General features: G+C 38.5%; 1 long non-coding RNA gene across 1 annotated transcript; it reads right to left on the minus strand.

Moving 5' to 3' along the window:
* Nucleotides 1–10355: 10355 nt before the first annotated feature.
* LOC128664970 (uncharacterized) lies at nt 10356–10748 on the minus strand. Its single transcript, XR_008402955.1, has 2 exons — nt 10542–10748; nt 10356–10452 (listed from the first exon to the last, which is right to left on the minus strand). It is a non-coding gene; the product is annotated as an uncharacterized LOC128664970 (long non-coding RNA).
* Between the last annotated feature and the right edge of the window lie 10671 nt (nt 10749–21419).

Below are 21419 nucleotides of genomic sequence, written 5' to 3' on the forward strand. Positions count from 1 at the left end.
CCAGCACTCCTGTCCGCCCTGAACGCACAGGTGGATCAGTGGCTGACTCTACACCAACTGGAGATTGGCAAAGTGGTTTGTGACAATGGAAGAAATTTGTTGGCGGCATTGAATTTGGGCAAGTTGACACATGTGCCGTGCATGGCACATGTGTGTAATCTGATTGTACAACGCTTTCTGCATAAGTACCCAGGCTTACAGGACATCCTGAAGCAGGCCAGGAAGGTGTGTGCATTTCAGGCGTTCCTACATGGCCATGGCACACTTTTCAGATATCCAGCGGCGAAACAACATGCCAGTGAGGCGCTTGATTTGCGATAGCTCGACACATTGGAATTCAACACTCCTAATGTTCGACCGCCTGTTCCAACAAGAAAAAGCCGTTAACGACTATTTGTATGACTGGGGTGCTAGGACAGCCTCTGCAGAGCTAGGAATTTTTTTGCCACGTTACTAGACGCTCATGCGCAATGCCTGTAGGCTCATGCGTCCTTTTGAGGAGGTGACAAACCTAGTCAGTCGCACCGAAGGCACCATCAGCGACATCATACCATTTGTTTTCTTCCTGGAGCTTGCCCTGCGAAGAGTGCTGGATCAGGCCATAGATGAGCGTGAAGAGGAAGAGTTGTGGTCACCATCACCACCAGAAACAGCATTATCAGCATCGCTTGCTGGACCTGCGTCAACACTGGAAGAGGATTGTGAGGAAGAGGAGTCAGAGGAGGAATGTGGCTTTGAGGAGGAGGAGGAAGACCAACCACAACAGGCATCCCAGGGTGCTCATTGTCACCTATCTGGTACCTGCGGTGTTGTACATGGCTGGGGGGAAGAACATACCTTCAGTGAGATCACTGAGGACGAGGAACGGGACATGAGTAGCTCGGCATCCAACCTTGTGCAAATGGGGTCTTTCATGCTGTCGTGCCTGTTGAGGGACCCTCGTATAAAAAGGCTGAAGGAGAACAACCTGAGATCACTGAGGATGAGGAACGGGACATGAGTAGCTCGGCATCCAACCTTGTGCAAATGGGGTCTTTCATGCTATCGTGCCTGTTGAGGGACCCTCATATAAAAAGGCTGAAGGAGAACGACCTGTACTGGGTGTCCACGCTACTAGACCCCCGGTATAAGCAGAAAGTGCCTGAAATGTTACCGAATTACCACAAGACGGAAAGGATGCAGCAGTTCCAAAATAAAACAAAAAGGATGCTTTACACAGCGTATAAGGGTGATGTCACAGCACAACGCGAATCTAACAGGGAAAGAGGTGAAAGTAATCCTCCTCCTCCCCCCACGACCACGCCGGCAAGGACAGGACGCTTTACAGACGTGTTGTTGATGGAGGACATGCAGAGCTTTTTAAGTCCTACGCATCGCTTCGACCGACAGGTAGCAGGTAACGACTCGACCGACAGGTAGCAGACTACCTCGCCTTAACTGCAGATATCGACACTCTGAGGAGCGATAAACCCCTTGACTACTGGGTGGGCAGGCTTGACCTGTGGCCTGAGCTATCCCAATTTGCAATAGAACTTCTAGCCTGCCCCGCTTCAAGTGTCCTGTCAGAAAGGACCTTCAGTGCAGCAGGAGGTATTGTCACTGAGAAGAGAAGTCGCCTAGGTCAAAAAAGTCTAGATTACCTCACCTTTATTAAGATGAATGAGGGATGGATCCCGAAGGGACTGACACTGGGCGATACATTCAACTAAAAAAGGCCTGATGAGATGAGCTGCCTTGGGCTAAAAATGGTCAACACGCTGCTGTATTTTATCTCTGAATGCCGGATGACTTGCGTGACTTATCCGCCACCAACTAGGGTTCAAGCTGCAATGTTTTAGGGCACTTTCTGCCTGGGAAACAAACATAAATTTTTCTGGCCGCTGCTACAGCAGCGGCTGCAATAATACCTGATTTTTCAGGCATGTGTACATGCCTAATTTTTCTGGCCTCTGGTGCTGCACTGTGGCTTCAAAAACCAAACCAAAAAAAGTCACATAACAGGGATTAAACTAATTGGAATAGTACTACTTAACACACCACTCCTATCTGGTGGCACATTAGATTGCACGTGCAGTGCCACAAATTTAAAGTAGGAGGTCTGACCAAGCATCTTTTTCCATCTCCCGGTTCCTAAAATCGATGCCATATACACGTCCCCTGATAGGGGACGTAACAGGGATTAAACTGATAAGAATAGAACTACTTAATACAACACTCCTATCTGGTGGCACATTAGATTGCATGCGCAGTGCCCCAAATTTGAAGTAGGAGGACCGACCAAGCATCTTTTTCCATCTCCCGGTTCCTAAAATCGATGCCATATACACGTCCCCTGATAGGGGATGTAACAGGGATTAAACTGATAATAATAGTACTACTTAACACACCACTCCTATCTGGTGGCACATTAGATTGCACGCACAGTGCCCCAAATTTGAAGTAGGAGGACCGACCAAGTATCTTTTTCCATCTCCCCGGTTCCCTAAAATCGATGCCATATACACGTCCCCCTGATAGGGGACGTAACAGGGATTAAACTGATAAGAATAGTACTACTTAACACACCACTCCTATCTGGTGGCACATTAGATTGCACGCGCAGTGCCCCAAATTTGAAGTAGGAGGACCGACCAAGCATCTTTTTCCATCTTCCGGTTCCTAAAATCGATGCCATATACACGGTCTCCTGATAGGGGACGTAACAGGGATAAACTGATAAGAATAGTACTACTTAACACACACCACTCCTATCTGGTGGCACATTAGATTGCATGCGCAGTGCCCCAATTTTGAAGTAGGAGGACCGACCAAGCATCTTTTTCCATCTCCCGGTTCCTAAAATCGATGTCATATACACGTCCCCTGATAGGGGATGTAACAGGGATTAAACTGATAATAATAGTACTACTTAACACACCACTCCTATCTGGTGGCACATTAGATTGCATGCGCAGTGCCCAAAATTTGAAGTAGGAGGTCCGACCAAGCATCTTTTTCCATCTCCCGGTTCCTAAAATCGATGCCATTTACACGTCCCCTGATAGGGGACGTAACAGGGATTAAACTGATAAGAATAAAAACTACTTAACACACCACTCCTATCTGGTGGCAGATTAGATTGCACGCGCAGTGCCCCAAATTTGAAGTAGGAGGTCCGACCAAGCATCTTTTTCCATCTCCCGGTTCCTAAAATCAGTGCCATATACACGTCCCCTGATAGGGGAGGTAACAGGGATTAATCTGATAAGAATAGTACTGCTTAACACACCACTCCTATCTGGTGGCACATTAGATTGCATGCGCAGTGCCCCAAATTTGAAGTAGGAGGACCGACCAAGCATCTTTTTCCATCTCCCGGGTCCTAAAATCGATGCCATATACACGTCCCCTGATAGGGGACATAACAGGGATTAAACTGATAAGAATAGTACTACTTAACACACCACTCCTATCTGGTGGCACATTAGATTGCACGCGTAGTGCCCCAAATTTGAAGTAGGAGGACCGACCAAGCATCTTTTTCCATCTCCCGGTTCCTAAAATCGATGCCATATACACGTCCCCTGATAGGGGACATAACAGGGATTAAACTGATAGGAATAGTACTACTTAACACACCTTATAATAACGCAGAGAGAGGCAATGCAGAGAGAGGAGTCTGAAGAAGAGGAGTCAGAGGAGAAAGGTGGCTTTGAGGAGGTGGAACACCAAACACAGCAGGCGTCCCAGGGGGCTTGTTGTCACCTTTCGGGGACCCTTGGTGTTGTACATGGCTGAGTGGAGGAAGAGACCTTCAATGACATCAGTGAGGACAAGGAACGGGACATGGCTAGCTTGGTATCCAACCTTGTGCAAATGGGGAGTTTGAGGTTGTGCAAATGGACTGTTTGAGGTTGTTTGCGGTGCGTTAAACGGAGAGTTTGGTCTGTCACTGTGAAGCAGGCGTAATCCTTACACTACCTGATCGATACAACATCATACCTGATGTTTTAAAGCACGTTATTCCAAACAATTTAGGAATGCTAGGTGATTTATGCCCTTTATGGATTAAAACCAGACTCTGCATCAACTATGTAATTTTCCATGGGAGTTTTGCCATGGATCCCCCACCGGCATGCCACAGTCAAGGTGTTAGTCCCCCTTGAAACAACTTTTCCATCACTATTGTGGCCAGAAAGAGTCCCTGTGGGTTTTAAAATTCACCTGCCTATTGAAGTCTATGGTGGTTCGCCCGTTCGTGAACATTCGCGGACGTTCGTGTCCGCCGTTCGCGAATGGAAAATTTTATGTTCGCAACATCACTAATTATGAACCTTCATTTATAAGAATAATTTTGCAATTAAAAGTGCAGCTTTAGTTTGTCAAATTAGTAAATTGTTTATTCTTTTCACTGATTTACATGCCCCAGAACCCGCTAACTGATCACAAACTAATATTCAGATATAGCACAAACTCGCGTTTGTACATGTGCAGACTGGGGTAGATTGTCCTCTCGTATTCCCTTAAGGTGGTTTAGCACTGACAACTTAGGCCTCGCTTCCATTGAGTCGTTAAAAATGGAGCCGTAAGCTACCGAAGCGGACGACAGCTAAAGGTAATTTACGGCTCCATTTTAGTACCAGGTTTCCATTGAAAAGATTAGCGTGTTGCGCGCAGTCGCTCTTTTCGGCCGTACGTAAGTTTGCGTTGCCAACCGATGTCGGATTTGTCGAAAAGCGCGCCATAACAAGTGCATTGCCATGGTAACCCGACCTCTGTCTATAAGAATACCGGTTTGCGCCTGCGCTCTTTACCTGTGATCGCCTCTAGAGAGAAAGACACGGGAGGCTAGTTGCGTTGGTAGGAGTTTTGGGTTTTTGAGAGTTGTTTGAGAGTTAGTGGAGAGTTTGATATTTGATTTTCATATATTCTTATTGTAGGCCTCATATAATATTAGGAACACACACACACATCCATACATTAGTTAATTAACACACATTAGTTTATACACACAAATACACACACACACACATACACACTTTTATTTGATACAAACACATTCACATATTTTTTTTTCATTAACCCCCATATCCCCATCTTCCTTTATTACTCCTTTCATTAATCCCCTTATTCCACTTCCCATCCCCCCTTTGACTACCTTTCCCTTCCTCACTATATAACTTTTTTTTTTATATATACATTTTTCCCATCCCTATTTATTTTTTACATCCCATATTTTTTGTTTCATTTGACTATATAGCTCACCCCTTTCTTCATTTGCATCCCTTATTATTTGTCTATAATTTTGTTCTAATCCTCCTTAGTTTTTCCTTTTTCATTTACATCCCTTTGTTTATTTTCACCCCCACATTTTATTTTTATTTTGAGGGATATAGAATAGAGATAGTTAGGGTCTAGATAGGTTAGGTAGTTAGTTTTGGGGCTATTTAATATAGGGTTTAGTTAGGTGACTTAGTGTAGTTAGGTAAGCTAGGGGACTTTAGTGTTAGGTTAGAGTTAGGGAGGAAGGAGAAAGGGATGGATAGGCCTAGTGGAGTTGGGAAGGGGGTGGCTAGGGGGAGGGCAGTGGTGAGGGTGGATAGAGGGAGGGGGGGGGGGGGAAGTAGGGAGTAGTATGGGCAGGAATAGGGGCCGAGGTTTGGGTGGAGGATTTGTCCCTTCCTCAAACCCTGGCAGAGGAGGGAAGGAGAGAGGGTGGAAGAGGAATGGAGGTGGGAGGAGGGAGGAGGAGTCAGCCTCAGCTAGGCACAAAAAGAAAAGGGAAAGTGGGGCAGACTGTGGCAACTGGGGGTGGGGCTGGTGGTAGCCTGTCACAGCCTGCAGGGACAGAGGAGGTAGAGAGGGCCGGTCCCCAGTCACAGGAGGGAGAGTCTGTGTCTGCTGGCCCTTCAGGTGTGAAGGGCAGGCTTAGAGAGGAGAGGTACTCTGAGGAGGAGAAGGAGGCTCTTGTTGAGGCATACTTGGAGAGGGCAGCTCAGCTGGAGAACCCTAACCTGAGGCCGGCTGTCCGGAATAAGCTGTGGGAGGAGATTCGAGTGGCAGTCAGCTGCTTAGGACGTAATCGTTCTATTGCCAGCATTAAACACCGCTATCATGACTGCAGGAGGGAAACCAAAGCTAAGCTGGCACAGCAGGCCAAATATGCACGTGGGACAGGTGGTGGTCCTAGCAAGAGGATACACCTAAGGTCATGGGAGGAGATGATGGCCAATGTCATCTCAGATGAATCTGTCCTAGGATGTAAGGGGACAATGGACACATCAGTGCCAGCTGAAGAGGTCCATGAAGGTGAATATTAAATATCATATGTAATAAATGTTTTATTTCTAACAAATATATGTTAACATCAGAAATATATATCGGCTTTGTTTTTTAAAATATAAATGTAATCATACACATGTGTAATACAGAATATAGAATGTTCATATATTATATATGTTTAGTAATCAATTGTGTTCAAGCATCAGTGGAAAACATACCTAGGTAGGATTAGTACAAGTAATGTTTTACATGGTTCAAAGTCTAATTTGCACAGTAACTTAAAGTGATAGTAAACCCAATTTTTTTATTTCATGATTCAGATAGAGCAGCAATTTTAAGCAACTCTCTAATGTACTACTATTATAAATATTTCTTTGTTCTCTTGGTATCTTTTTCTGAAAAAGTAGGAATGTAAGCTATGGAGACTTTGCATTTTTTGTTCAGAACCCTGGCTAGCGCTCGTGATTGGTGGCTACATTTAGCCACCCAATAAGCAACAGCAACCCAGGTTCTGAAACAAATATTGTCTGGCTCTTAAGCTTTACATTCTTGCTTCTCAAATAAAGATACCAAGAGAAGGAAGAAAATATGATAATAGAAGTAAAATATTAAATGTTGACTAAATTTGCATGCTCTGTCTGAATCATGAAAGTTTAATTTGTACTTCATTGCCCCTTTAATGGCATCTTAACATAGTTGTAGTGGATATATTCATCCTGATTTCTGGAGTGGCTATCTGCTCAAACAAGCAAGGGTATAGATTTAAATTCTTTCTATCTATATCATATATATGGACTATGTGTAATACAAAGAGTCGCTTAGAGGCACAATCTTTAAATATACACCTCTGGTTAAATATGTTTAAGTTCATACAGAAATTATATATATATATATATATATATATATATATATATATAAAACTATATCTATAAAATTGATTTTCAAATGTTAGATGTTTCATCAGATTAATTTATAATTACAATTTATTTTTCAGAATTGGAACATGAGTATGAGTCCTCAACAAGACCGGAGGCCAGTGATGTTCCGGAATTCAGTGAGGAGGAGGAGGGGGATGTTATTGAAGCTGGATACTCCTACCTTAGCATACTTGAAGGAGATGAGCAACAGCCACTGGCCTATGAGGTTGAAAATGTTCCTGGCCCATCCCCATATTCATCTGGGAGGACATATCATCAGATGCAGCCTCCACCACCACAGCATTATCAGATGCATCCTCCACCACAGCATTATCAGATGCATCCTCCAACGCAGCATTATCAGATGCATCCTCCAACGCAGCATTATCAGATGCATCCTCCAACGCAGCATTATCAGATGCATCCTCCAACGCAGCATTATCAGATGCATCCTCCACCACCACAGCATCGGCAGATGCCTCCTTCATCACCACAGCATCAGCAGATGCATCCTCCACCACCACAGCATCAGCAGATGCCTCCTTCATCACCACAGCATCAGCAGATGCATCCTCCATCACCACAGCATCAGCAGATGCATCCTCCATCACCACAGCATCAGCAGATGCATCCTCCATCACCACAGCATCAGCAGATGCATCCTCCACCGCAGCATATGTACTATATGCCACCTCAACAACACATTCAGCACCCTCCCATGGCACAACAAATGCCGCCACCACTACCACCACCACAGCAATCACCACCACCCCCCCACCAATGTCTGTCCTCAATTGGATATTGAGCCACCCACACAGTCCCCAAGACTGAGTGACGACAACCTCACACAGAGCCAGGAATATGTGCCGGAGACACCTATACAGCCACAAGTGCCCCCCATGGAATCCAATATCCCCGCGCAGTCCCAGCAGGATGCTCTACTGAGGCTCATTCACAGGGAGCTTAGACTTACTAGGCTCCAGCAGCAGCAGGATTTCAGGAGGCTACAGAGCCAGATGGACATACATAATGCTGCACTCGTCCGCCTGGCAGAGGCAGTGGAGAGGGTTGCAGATAGGCCGCAAACTCCCTCCTCACTCGCATCCTCCGTTATCTCCCTGCAGGACCCTGAATCACATCTTTTAGCCTCCCAGCCAGCTGGTGTGCGTCGCCCAAGACGCCACACTTCCATCCCAAGTACCTCTCCTCCAAAGGCCAAATCCGGCCGCAAGCATTAAGAAGTATTTTTCTTTTTAAATTCTTTCAAGATATATAATATCTAATTTTTTTATGAAGCACTTTCTTAAGTGTGATTTCCATCTCATAAATATGCATATATTTTTCTAATCAAAATTAGAAAATATATTTCAAAATTGTTTTAATAGCTGTTTATTTTCAAAAACATTAACAGCTTTATTCATTTTTATTTCACATGATGTCAATTAATATGCAGGTGTAAATTGTTGATAAATGTATGTGTCCTTTTATTGAGGATATTATGCCGTTTAAGAATACTTGGGGATACGTGTCTGAAATTTATACAGTATATGCTATCTAACATTGGTCAACGTGACATGTGTAAATGTTATGATTTATATTCCACAAGCATATGTTGTTTGCTCCTTCAGATGAAGCTAATAAGGCTTATACAGTTATAGAAGAGTTGAAAAGTAAATACTCCTTCCTGTTGATATGGCCAAACACCTTGCATTCATTCTAGTCCTATGTGGAATGTAATATCTGAAATATATACCTATCATGACTAACGCACTCCTTTTTGTCAAGATTATTATTCAATATTTAGAATAATTAGATAAATGTATCTTTATGATATTTAAGCACTGGTGTATACACAACATATATGTGATTGCCATGATATAGAGGTGATTAATACATTTTAATTGACATCATATGAACAGACACAGACTCTCCCTGGGACCAATGCACAATGCACTTTTAAATTGTTTCAATAACTCCATGTTAAAGACAATTCTTCATATCTCTTGAAGTATGTCATATTAAGCACTTATGTATTTTGGTTAATAGTCTAAATATTGCAAATGTATTATCTGCTTTAGCAGACATGACATTACATATATTTTATAAATATTAGTACTATGACACATTATAACTTTAATGTGTCATCGTTTTGTATTGAATAAATATGATTTTCACATTGAAAATTACATTTGAATGAGGGTAAATCTGTAATAATAAAACTCATCTTCATGATAAAAAGATTTTTTCCTTTGACTTATTTTTCTATATTATTTTCTATGAGGTAACCATGCCATTCAAGTGTGCAATCTCAGGGGATTGTATGTATTGATAATGTATCTTTATTTTAAGGATTATATTATATCTGGATTTGTCTCTTTGAAATGAGCATCTGATATATTTCTTAAAGGGATAGCCTATTAAAAATAAAACTCAGGAATTAGAGCATGCAGTATTTATATACTTAAATATGTAATCCTATAATCTATTTAACTTAATTATCATCTGTAATTTAATAAAACAGGAATGTTATCTTAGGAATCTACCCATTTTGAATCTGCACATGGGGAGCGCTTGATGATTGTTGTCTAAATGTAGGCAACAATCAGCAAGTGCACCACAGGTGATGAGCATTAAATGGAATGGCTCCTAAACTTAAATACATGATTGAAATAAGAAACATAAAAGGATTAAATTGATTATGAGTACATATGTAAGTTGATTGGAATTGAATGATTTATCTGGTTCATTAATGTTTTATTGTGAACACACTCTTCCTTTTTTTATTTAAAGTGACATAAATTCCATTATTTTGCTAAAACATATATATTTAAAAGCAAATCTAATATATTTATATTCTTTATATTTCTTAATATTCTTAGTATCCTTTGATTATAGTTTTATTTAGGTAAGATCAGGAGCAGCATAGAACCTATGTTGGAGCTGTTTATTGTTGCCAACATACAGTATATATCCTGTCTGTCATTGGTTCACCCATGTACTCAATTTTATTAACCAGGAGTGCATAGCTGCTCTTTAAATAATTATACCAAGAGAACAAAGTCATATTTGGAATATAATTAAAATGATATTTTAGATAATTATGTTATACATAAATCATAAGATGAATGCATTGATTAGTACATAGCTGGAAATAAATAAACATTCACCATGACTATATTTGAGTAAAGTATACATTTATTTAGGGAAAATGTGGTAAATATAGGGATGAGGAGAGAGGGAGGGGAGTGGTATTCCATTTCTGAGAATCTTCAATCTGTAAAACATTAAAAGAAAAAAATGTGTATTATTAAAAAACATAATCATAAATAACTAAAAGGTCTCATTACAATACTATAAAAATACCTGAAAAGAATTCTTGAATAGTTGCAGATCTCTCCAAATGGGCATTGAGGGGTTGTGGATGATTAATTACATCAGGCTCAAAGATTTCACCTGGGGGCTGTGGTGTTGGAAGTAAGTCGTTCAACATCCCATGCTCCTGTGCCATGTTGTGTAGACAGCAACATGCCACTATGATTTTAATAGCTTTTTCCGGACTGAATTGGAGATCCCCCCTGATCTGTCCAGGCAGCGAAAGCGCATTTTTAGAACACCAAACAGTCGTTCTATTATAGCACGTGTTCGGATATGTGCTTCATTATATCTGTATTAAAAGAACAAGAAATATGATTATAATATATAATGTGAAGACAAATCAAATACTAATGAGCTAACTACATTCCTGGTTTGATCTTATAAATCTTTAAACCATTTTATATATATATAAATATATTTATATTGAAGCAGAGAGATTTATAAATGCTTCACTGATAATAGATGATTTGTATTTTGACTGTCCCTTTAAAGGCACTCAGTACAACATTGTTATGTCTGTGATAGTGATATATACACACACACACAAGATAATCAAGCAACAAATGTATGTGCACAAACACAGATATATAGCTTAATAAAGGGGCAGGAGCCCCGAAACGTTGCTCAATAAAGGTGCTGTTGCTCCACATAGAGTGCTACCTGTGTGTTCTATTTCATTACATTTACTGGGACTTTGGAAAAGGAGGTCCTCCAGGTTTGCACCTACATTCACCCAAGAGTGATTTAAAGGGACATTCCTATGAAGTGTGTACTGGTCCTACTTTTCTACAGATTATAGTGAGCATTTTGCAAGGCACAATCAATATTTCTGACACACATGAGCAGAAAATAAATATATATTTTACCTTAATTCAGCAGGCCCAACAACCTGGTTCTCTTTCAATGGTGTCCAAATCCATTTTTTAAGAGGATATGCAGAATCTGCTAAAATATGAATGCATAGATATACAGTATATATATATATAGATATAGATATAGATAGATAGATAAACACACATCTTTCCATAAAGCAATGTATGACATGAAATAATGTTATGCATATGTCTTACTATGACATAGTTAATATATATCTTTTAAATGATTAACAATTTATTTATTTAATCAATTTCACCCCTTAGACACATACATAAAGGATTATAAAGCAATGAAACAATAAAAATGTCAAAATATTGAACACATGAAGGCATCATAATATATACATAAACACTTACCGAGGAGATGTCCTTCAGGCATTTGATTTGTCTCAAACAATCTCCACACACCAGAATTCCTGAGGATGTAGGCATCATGGCTACTTCCTGGGAACCCTGCCACAACATTTAATATGCGCATGTTTGCATCACATATAATCTGCACATTTAAGGAGTGGAAGTGTTTCCTATTTCTAAATATTATCTCCCTGCGCACAGGGGGTCTTAGGGCAATATGAGTGCAGTCAATGGCCCCAAGGACATTGGGTATGCCACCTAAAAGAAAAAAGTCCCTCTTAACATCACGCCAACCTCTGGGTGATGTGGGGAAAAAAATAAATTTTCTGCAATTATCATAAAGTCCATCAATAACTTTTGAAAGATGCTTAGAAAGAGTGGACTTATGCACCCCAGTTACAATGCCCCCTGTCACCTGAAAGGATCCAGAAGCCAAAAAATTAAGTGCCCCTAGTAGTTTGGTCATTCCAGGGACAGCCCTGCTTGAATAGCCCTGGCTTTCCAGCCTATCTTGCAACAGGGCATATAACTGATATATTTTCTCCCTGTTGAGCCTGAAACTTTCAAACACCTGCTGCTCATTCAGGGTTTCTATATCCAGCCTCACTCTGGGGATGTCAGGCCTACGCTGTCTAACTTCAGCATTGTCAGCTTCTCTCTCACCCTGCATTTTGAAATATCTGTTCTGAGGTTAGGCTAGGTGTGGTCTTTTTTTTATAGCTGTGTGTTGCTTGTTAACATATGTGAAACTGGTGATTGCAATGAATAACATGGGGGGGAGGGCTTATCTTCATCTCATCTAATCCTTAATTTAATGAACAGTTTGAAAGTATATACTTACTCATGACTTTTATTTTTGATATGAAATATAATTTCAACATATATGTAGTTACATATCGGAAATTCAAAGACACTGAATGTAATTATTATATTTTTCAATTTAAATATATCAGCCTTTATCATAACAGTTAAAAGTAATTATTAAAATTATATGATTTATATAGGTCAAATATATATATACAATTATCATACATATATACATGTAGGAGAAGATTATTATTAGATAAAATTATATTTCTATATGTAATTTTTTTTTTATTTTCAATTTCAATGAGAAACAGGCCTCAAAAAGCTCTTTTTTCCTCCTTTACACCTAGTTGAGCTGGGGGTAATATGTCTCAATGTATCGACAGCCTCCGACAGTGTATTAACGGTTAGCGCTTTCAATGGAAACCTGGTATAATTTATCGATTAACGGCTTATATTACTTTCTATGGGACGCGAAAATCTTTTCGGCAGCCGAAGTCCGGAAGCCGATATTAAGGTATAACGCGCCATTGGAAACAGTCGTTAAACGCTATTGCTTTCGACAGCATATTTAACGGTTTGCGAGTGCACGCAAACTGAATTACGACTCAATGGAAGCGAGGCCTTAGTTACTATTGCAAAGAATGATTTACTTATCATGATTGTTGATGCAAAACTGATAATCCAAAGCATGTTACACCATAGAAGGAGGGAGGGAAAGTAAACAAAAGCTTACTTATATTGCCTAAAAGTATTAACCCAAGCCTCCCTGGCAAAAAGTGAAACAAGCTCAATTTTTAGATGTATTTTACAACAAAAGGCTACAAAATAAATCATGCATGTATAGTGCAATAATGTTACAATTGTAATAATGCAACATTTTATACATTGTTGAAATGTCAAGTTTAATGGTCCTTTAAAGGGACATAATACTCATATGCTAAATCACTTGAAACTGATGCAGCATTACTGTAAAAGGCTGACAGGAAAATATCACCTGAACATCTCTATGTAAAAAGGAAGATATTTTACCTCACATTTCCTCAGCTCACCTGAGTAAGTTCTATGTAAACAGTTATACGTGAGATTTCATAGTAAACTTCCATAAACTGAATATGGAAATAACATGAGTGTGCACAAGTCTCACTCCCTTGCCTGTCCTGGGACAGGCATACTGATTTGCTGCCTGTAATAACTGTATAACTGGAAAATCACATGTTGCTATATTAAGGAAAGCTTTTCCATGAGATAACATCAAGCAACTCGACCCCAAGGCCTGTACAGAAGGATCAAAAGACTATCATCCAATGTAGATAAGACAGGTGAGACCTGCTCTCCTTCCTGAGGACAGAAAATCAAATGTCATAAAGCTTCAAAGGACACAGGACAATGGCATCATAAATCTTCAAAGGGACTCAGATAAGGTCAGTCCTGAGATGGGTCACAAAGGTCAGATGGCATTAGGAAAACTCATTTCTTGGACCACATAGACATCTACAGGCAGTTAACTCAACAGATGAATTGAAGATGAATAGATTTGATTTGCTGGGACTGTCTTCATGGTGTGGCTGTTTGGCTATAAATATGTTTTGAGAAGCAGCTTGAAAGAGAGGAAAAAGGAAGGACAAATACACCTAGGTAACTTCATCTTCATTTGCATGCACACATTATAGTGTAGATAGATTATTAGAATAAAGCCTTGTATGTTAGACACTTCTCTCACCACCCATGTTTAGATCTGTAATTTAATAAATTCATCCTTATATAAGACTGGTGTAAGTATCATTCTTTAAATAAGGTAAATAGTATATAAAGGAAAAGCCTGACACAGATTTAAGTCACTGACCCAATATTAGGAAAGGGGCTTTTTCACACTGCCTAATGTCCTTTACAATGGGATGTGAATACTTAAGACATTTTGGGGTAAAATATCTTTCTTTTTTTACATAAAGATGTTCAGGTGATATTTTCTAGTCAGCTGTTTACAGCTATGCTGCATCACTTTCAAGTGTTTCAACATTTGGGTACCATAGTGTGTTTAACAAATATATCTATAAAATCTAATTAAAGGGACACTCAGGTTAAATTAAATTTTCATGATTCAGATACAGCATGTAATTTTTTTTTTTTACATCTTTTATTTATTATCAGCAGGGATAACATTAGATTTCATAGTAACAAAGAGTTCATAACATAATATTTTTCTAAAAAGATAACATATGATAAGATATTAATTTCATATCAAATACATCAATTCGATAAATCAATAAGAAAGACAAAAAAAAAAAATTTCTAATCTTGAACCGTTGATATGAGTTACTACTTAGTTCAATCTGACTAGATATAAGTCTGCTGGATTTTCCTTTTAAAATAACAAAAATAAACCAGAGAGATAATATTCCTGGAATGGATTAACTTAACTATTTCTTGTGTTAGATTGTTTGCTTTCCTTTTTCTTTTTCTCTTTTTCTCCTTTTACTTTTGAATGTATCAAATTATGTCCAGAGCTGAGGGGGAGAGGGAAGGGAAGGGGGAAACAAAAAAAAAAAAAAAAAAAAAGAGCTGAAAGAGCTGTTTGTTGTTCAGATAAGATAAGTTAAGTTACCATATGTCTAATAACACAATTTCGGTATTCCGAAATGGATAGATTAGAGTATCAATCTCGCTAGGGGGGAATATCCTAATAAATCTTGACCACTTTCGAAAAAAGCTAGTTATCTCTTGCTCCGAATTCAAGTTCGTTGCTAGTTGTTCAACTATACATTGTTTCCTAAGATAGTTTTTAATCTCTGTTATTGATGGTATAATATTGTGCTTCCAGTCCTTAAATAACAAATTTCTAGCTGCTAAAATGATTAGATTTATTATTCTTACTTCTTTTAAAGTTGGACTCTTATCTTTCAAGAAAATTATATCTATGCCTGTAAGCTTTAGAGGAGTTATTTTTAAGACTTTTTCTATCCAAAATTCTATTTTGAGCCAGAGTTGTTGCAGTTTAGGGCAAGACCATAATACATGAATTATGTCGGCCGCTGGTAATCTACATTTGGGGCAGCTATTAAAGTTTGTATTATGCCATTTATAACCTTTATCTGGGGAATAGTATGTTAAGTGTATGAGTTTCACATGGGACTCCCTCCAAGTCTCAGCTATTGTGGTCTCAAAAAGTAAGACTATAGAACGTAAAACCTGCTTCTTATGATCAATATTAATCATAAAGAGGTTTGTCCATTTTTTAGTTATTTGTTTGACGCACTCTTCACCCTTAAACCCTACCATATATGTGTACCATGAAGAGATAGAGGTAAGTCCGGCTTTAATCAGAACTGGCCAATTCCCTAACCTACCCCATGTCCAGTTCCACGGGAACTTATGAATTAATTGCGTTACGTAGTGTCTAACTTGCAGATATGTAAAAAAGTCACGATTATCCAAGCTATATTCTTGTTTTAAGTCTTCAAAGGATTTAATGTTCCCCGTCTCAAAATTAACCACTTGTCGTGCATAGTATATTCCCTGCCTCTTCCATTTCATCAGAATGGGTGAAGAAGTTCCTTCTTGGAATTCTGGATTACCAATAAGGGTTTGATGTTTAGGTATATCTGTGTTAATTCCAACTTTTGCTCCAATCTTTTTCCACGCCTTAATGATTATAAAGATTGTTTTAAACTTCTTTACTTGTTTAGGAATAGAGTTATAAGACAAGTGCAGCAAAGATAGTGGAATTAGAGGGAATATTATGTTTGCCTCAAGATCATTGTCTGTGAAATAATCTGCTTCTGCTATCCAGTCAGAAGCTATACGACCTAGAAAAACAAGATTATAGGAATGCAGATCAGAGAGTGCCAGTCCGGCATATTGTTTAGGGAAGGCTAGTTTTTGAAGTGAAATTCTAGGTTTTTTTGAATACCATATAAAACTTCTAAGAGTAGAATTAAATTTCTTTATATCATATATTTTAATCAGAACAGGAAGGTTCTGCAAGATATAGAGAATCTTAGGAAGGATAGTCATTTTGTAAAGAGCTATTCGCCCTGAGATGGAGAGTGGCAGATGTTGCCAATTCTTCATATAGCTCAGAGCTTGTTTTAATATAGGAGATATATTTAGAGAGTACCAATCTTTAGGATTATCTGATATTATGATTCCTAGATACCTAAAGGAACTTGTAACTAGTTTGTAAGGATGTTTTGTGCAGGAATCTTTCATTTTCCTCAGCCACAATAGTTCAGACTTTGTGTTGTTTATTTTATATCCTGAGCATCGACCGTATAAATCTACTATTTTATTAAATTTGGGAATATTTGACGATGTGTTTGAGATATATAGTAGCAGGTCATCGGCATATAGGGAGACCTTCACCTCTTTTTTATGAATTTTTATTCCCTCAATCTGATGTCTAACTTTCAGTGCAAGTGGTTCAATCGCTAGGTTGAATAATAGAGGTGAAAGAGGACATCCTTGACGGGTTCCTCTTTCCATTCTAATTGTATCTGATACATGCCCATTAATAACTAGACTCGTGGATGAATATAAACATATATTTTCCACCAGTTTATAAAATTTGTTATCAATTCCAAAGCGTTGTACGGCATCTAATAAGAACTCATGATTAACACGATCAAATGCCTTTTCGGCGTCTACCGCTAATATTGCGGCATCAGACTGTTCTTTCAATGTACTCTCTTTGACATTCTTAAAGTAGTCAATAATTAGAAGTAATTGCCTAATTTTTGCTGCTGAACTGCGGTTGCGAATAAAGCCCACTTGGTCTTTATGAATGACATCTGCTATCCCCTCTTGTAATCTTGCTGCTAAAATTGATGTGAATATCTTATAATCTGAGTTTAACAGTGCTATTGGTCTATATGAGTCCCTGTTCGCTGGATCTTTCCCAGGTTTAAGTAGAAAGATAGTATTAGATTCTAAAAATGTATTTGGTATTTGGACCTCGCCTGAGAAATATTGGTTAAAGAGTTTAGTTAAGTGGGGAATTAAGGTAGGTGCCATGATTTTATAAAAATCATTAGGCATTGCATCCGGACCTGGAGCTTTCTCAAGTTTTAATGATTGGATAGCTTTTGAGACTTCGAGCTCAGAAATGGGCCCATTTAATTTCTGGCTGAACTCAGATTTGAATTTCGTGATCTTTAAGTCTTTCCAGAACACATCCCTAGCCGACTTATCCATAGGTGTAGATGAATAAATTATTTTATAATGTTGGTAATACAGCATGTAATTTTAAACAACTTTCCAATTTACTTCCATTAAAAAAAATGTGCCCAGTCTTTTATATTTACAATTTTTGAGTCACCAGATTCTACTGAGCATGTGCAAGAATTCACAGACTATACGTATATGCATTTGTGATTGGCTGATTGCTATCACATGGTACAAGGGGAGTGGAAATATACATAACTTTAAAATTTGTTATAAAAAAATCTACTACTCATTTGAAATTCAGACTAAGTGCTATTGCATTGTCTTGTTATCTTGCATTTGTTGATTATGCAAATCTAATGTGTTGACTGGTCCTTTAAGATCAGAATTAAAGCATTATTATTATTACAGGGAAACTAAATAGTAAACTAGTTTTTTAAATATTGACAAAATAAGTATAAAGTTTTAATATCTATAAAGCAATGGGAGCTGCCATGTTGTAACTTATTACTGTATATATACAATTTATCATTTATATTACCATCTCAAACTGTTTAATGTCCCTTTTAGTGTAGTGCAGAACTACATAAAGAAATTCACTACTTTAGTAAAATCGGCTTAGTGTTCAAGCAATATCCGACATGTATGTGTATGTGTGTGTGTATATATATATATATGGAATGAAAGAAGCCAGCATTCTCTGTCCTGAGAGTAATAAATCCTGGGTGCTTCCCAAGTATAGATATAACAAACAAAGTCCCTAGAGAGCACTCGCCGTGGTACAAACAAAGATATTTAATTTCATGTTAACGGTTTCGGGGAGTGACCCCGTCTTCAGACATGTGGAGATGATTTTGTTTTTTCCACATGTCTGAAGTATTTTTTTTAATAAGCTTTACAAATCATACAATGAAGAAAAAATAAAAAACATGTCAAGTGTACACTGTAGCATAGAAAATCATTATGACATCTCAAAGTATATATCTGCATATAAATGCAATATGGGTACACTAAAATATCTGGTTAAAAGATATACATTATCAGTATACCATAGTTTCTATATTTAGGTGTTTCTCTTGATACATCCCACAAAATAGAAAATCTATAACAGGAGAAATTAAAACATAAACATAACCTCATAGGCATGACAAATATTTATCCTAAATACTGCAACCCCTATAGAAGTCTTTTATTTTAGGGATTGAACGCAATCTTGCTGTCCAATATGCATGTGTTAGCCCCATAGACTATCATTCTAGTGTCAAAAAATAACATTGGACTTGTAATATAAATAGAAGTGCTATTGATTGCTCTTGAGCATTGTTAATGCACAAGAGAGATTATATTTTCTTGCTCCACTTGTATTCTAGCCCAAAATGATCTTGCACTTTTGTGAAACATTAGAAAATGAACTAAACCTCTTGAGTCTTGTAACTTATAAATATATACACAAAATAATATTTAGGTGATATGGAAGGAAGTTGTATTATATATTTTGGCATTCAAATATTAAGGGGACATAAGCTTAGTTTAACTTATTTTGTCCTGCGAGTCACACTGCAATATTGTTTAGGGATATTCAACATTAAATTCCCAATAAATGGTGATATAATGGAGTAAATATGGAAATATCTAGTATTTGCATCTTGCACTGGCATGAAGCACGTTGTACTTTGAACTACCATGAATATTTTCATATATTCATCTTTAAATATTAAACTAGTGAAATTTTAAAAAATGAAAGAGGATGACAAAAGATTGTGAGACTATTTGGCCAAAAGATGTCATAAGCAAGATTTATTGTTATGCATGCGGACAAATCTTTCATAGAGAGAACCTGTCCACACACTTTCGGGCCTCTGAAGCAGCATTGGCTGCTGGAATTTAAGATTGCATGAGCAATTGCTCAAGCAACAATGCCTCCTGCTCTCGCAAAATAGAGCAGGGCTTGTCAGTCATTCCAGACTAATGAGTCCTGACTGTCTGAGTTCCACAACCACTGAGGTTGTGAACACATTAAGGGCTCGATTTATCAAGCCTCTACGGCTGCAAGTTCTCTCAAGAACTTGCTCGCTGTGATTTATCAAGCAGCGATCACTAGACCGCTGCTTCCCTAACATCTTCACCACCTCTATTGTGGCGAAATTCAATCTCCTTGGTCGAGTCCGACCGAGGAGATTGACAGCTCCTGCCCGCGCGTGATTGGCTGTGCGCAGGCAGGGGGCGGGATTGCACGCAAGCACAAAACTGCGATCGTCTGCAATGTTAATTACCTGCGGGTAATTTCGCCCCGCCACAGGTGAGCTGAGGCGTACAGGGGTGCGTATACACGCCCCTGTACGCCTCAGCGTTGATAAATCTAGCCCTAAGAAACAGCAGTTGTACAACCACTGCTTCTTTACTTTCAGTTGAAGCTCTGAAATGGACCCAAAACTGCTTACTCAGCTTCATAAATAGTGCCTTATATATTAGCCCTACTACAAGCACAAATACTTCAGCCTCTCCCCTGACCTGGAACATTTGAAACCTCTATATAATCTCATCATTTTGTATCCTCATTCATTTACGGTCCAGGGTTATTTTATATAACTATTTCAACTATTCAAGAGTACATAAACCTGTTGGGTTTTCTCTGTACACAAATATAACATAAACAAACCCACTGCTGGTCTCTGTAAATATGTTTTGTTTTATTTAAAGGACCAATAAATACAAAAGATTTGCATAATCAACAAATGCACGATAAAGACAATGCAATAGCACTTAGGGGTCAATTTATCAAGCTCCGTACGGAGTTTTATGCCCTGTGTTTCCGGCGTGCCTTGAGGCTCGCTGGAAACAGAAGTTATGAAGCAACGGTCTAAAGACCGCTGCTCCATAACCTGTCAGCCTGCTCTGAGGCGGCGGACAGAAATCAACCCGATTGAATATGATCGAGTTGATTGACACTTCCTGCTAGCGGTGCAATGATAAATGCCGACCGCTCATGCTGTCAGCATTTATTGATGTGCAGAGGACATGATACGCAATATTGTATCATGTCCGCTCGCACATTAATAAATTGACCCCTTAGTCTGAACTTCAAATGAGTCAAAAAAATTCTAACAAATTTCAGTTATATCTATTTCCACTGCTCCTGTGTCATGTGACAGCCATCTGCCAATCACAAATGCATATATGTATATTCTGTGAATTCTTGCCCATGTTCAGTAGGAGCTGGGGACTCAAAAAGTATAAATATAGAAAGATTATGCACATTTTGTTAATGGAAGTAAATTGGAAAGTTGTTTAAAATTGCATGCTGTATCTGAATAACAGAACTTTTAATTTTGGCTTGAGTGTCCCTTTAATGTGCCTATGTATATTACTCTGCTGCAAGCTTGCAAACCTGTGTATGTTGCCATTTTATTTATTTTACCTCTGAGTCTACAGGCATACATGGCTCTACCTGCAAATCATGTCTGTCTGAATATATGTATACAGTTTGTAGGGACTGGCTGTGTGCCCTGAAATCCAAGTTTAGGCACTATACTAAAGTTCAGAAGATTTGAATAGATTTATAAATATATAGAACTCAACTTCAACTTAAAACCTCTTTTCATGTAGAACCAGCTATTAATTAAGTGTGAAATACAAAACAATTCCTCATTCTAACTAAAACACATTTTAT

This window comes from Bombina bombina, chromosome 6 (genome assembly GCF_027579735.1).
Source record: "Bombina bombina isolate aBomBom1 chromosome 6, aBomBom1.pri, whole genome shotgun sequence".
Lineage (NCBI taxonomy): Eukaryota > Metazoa > Chordata > Amphibia > Anura > Bombinatoridae > Bombina > Bombina bombina.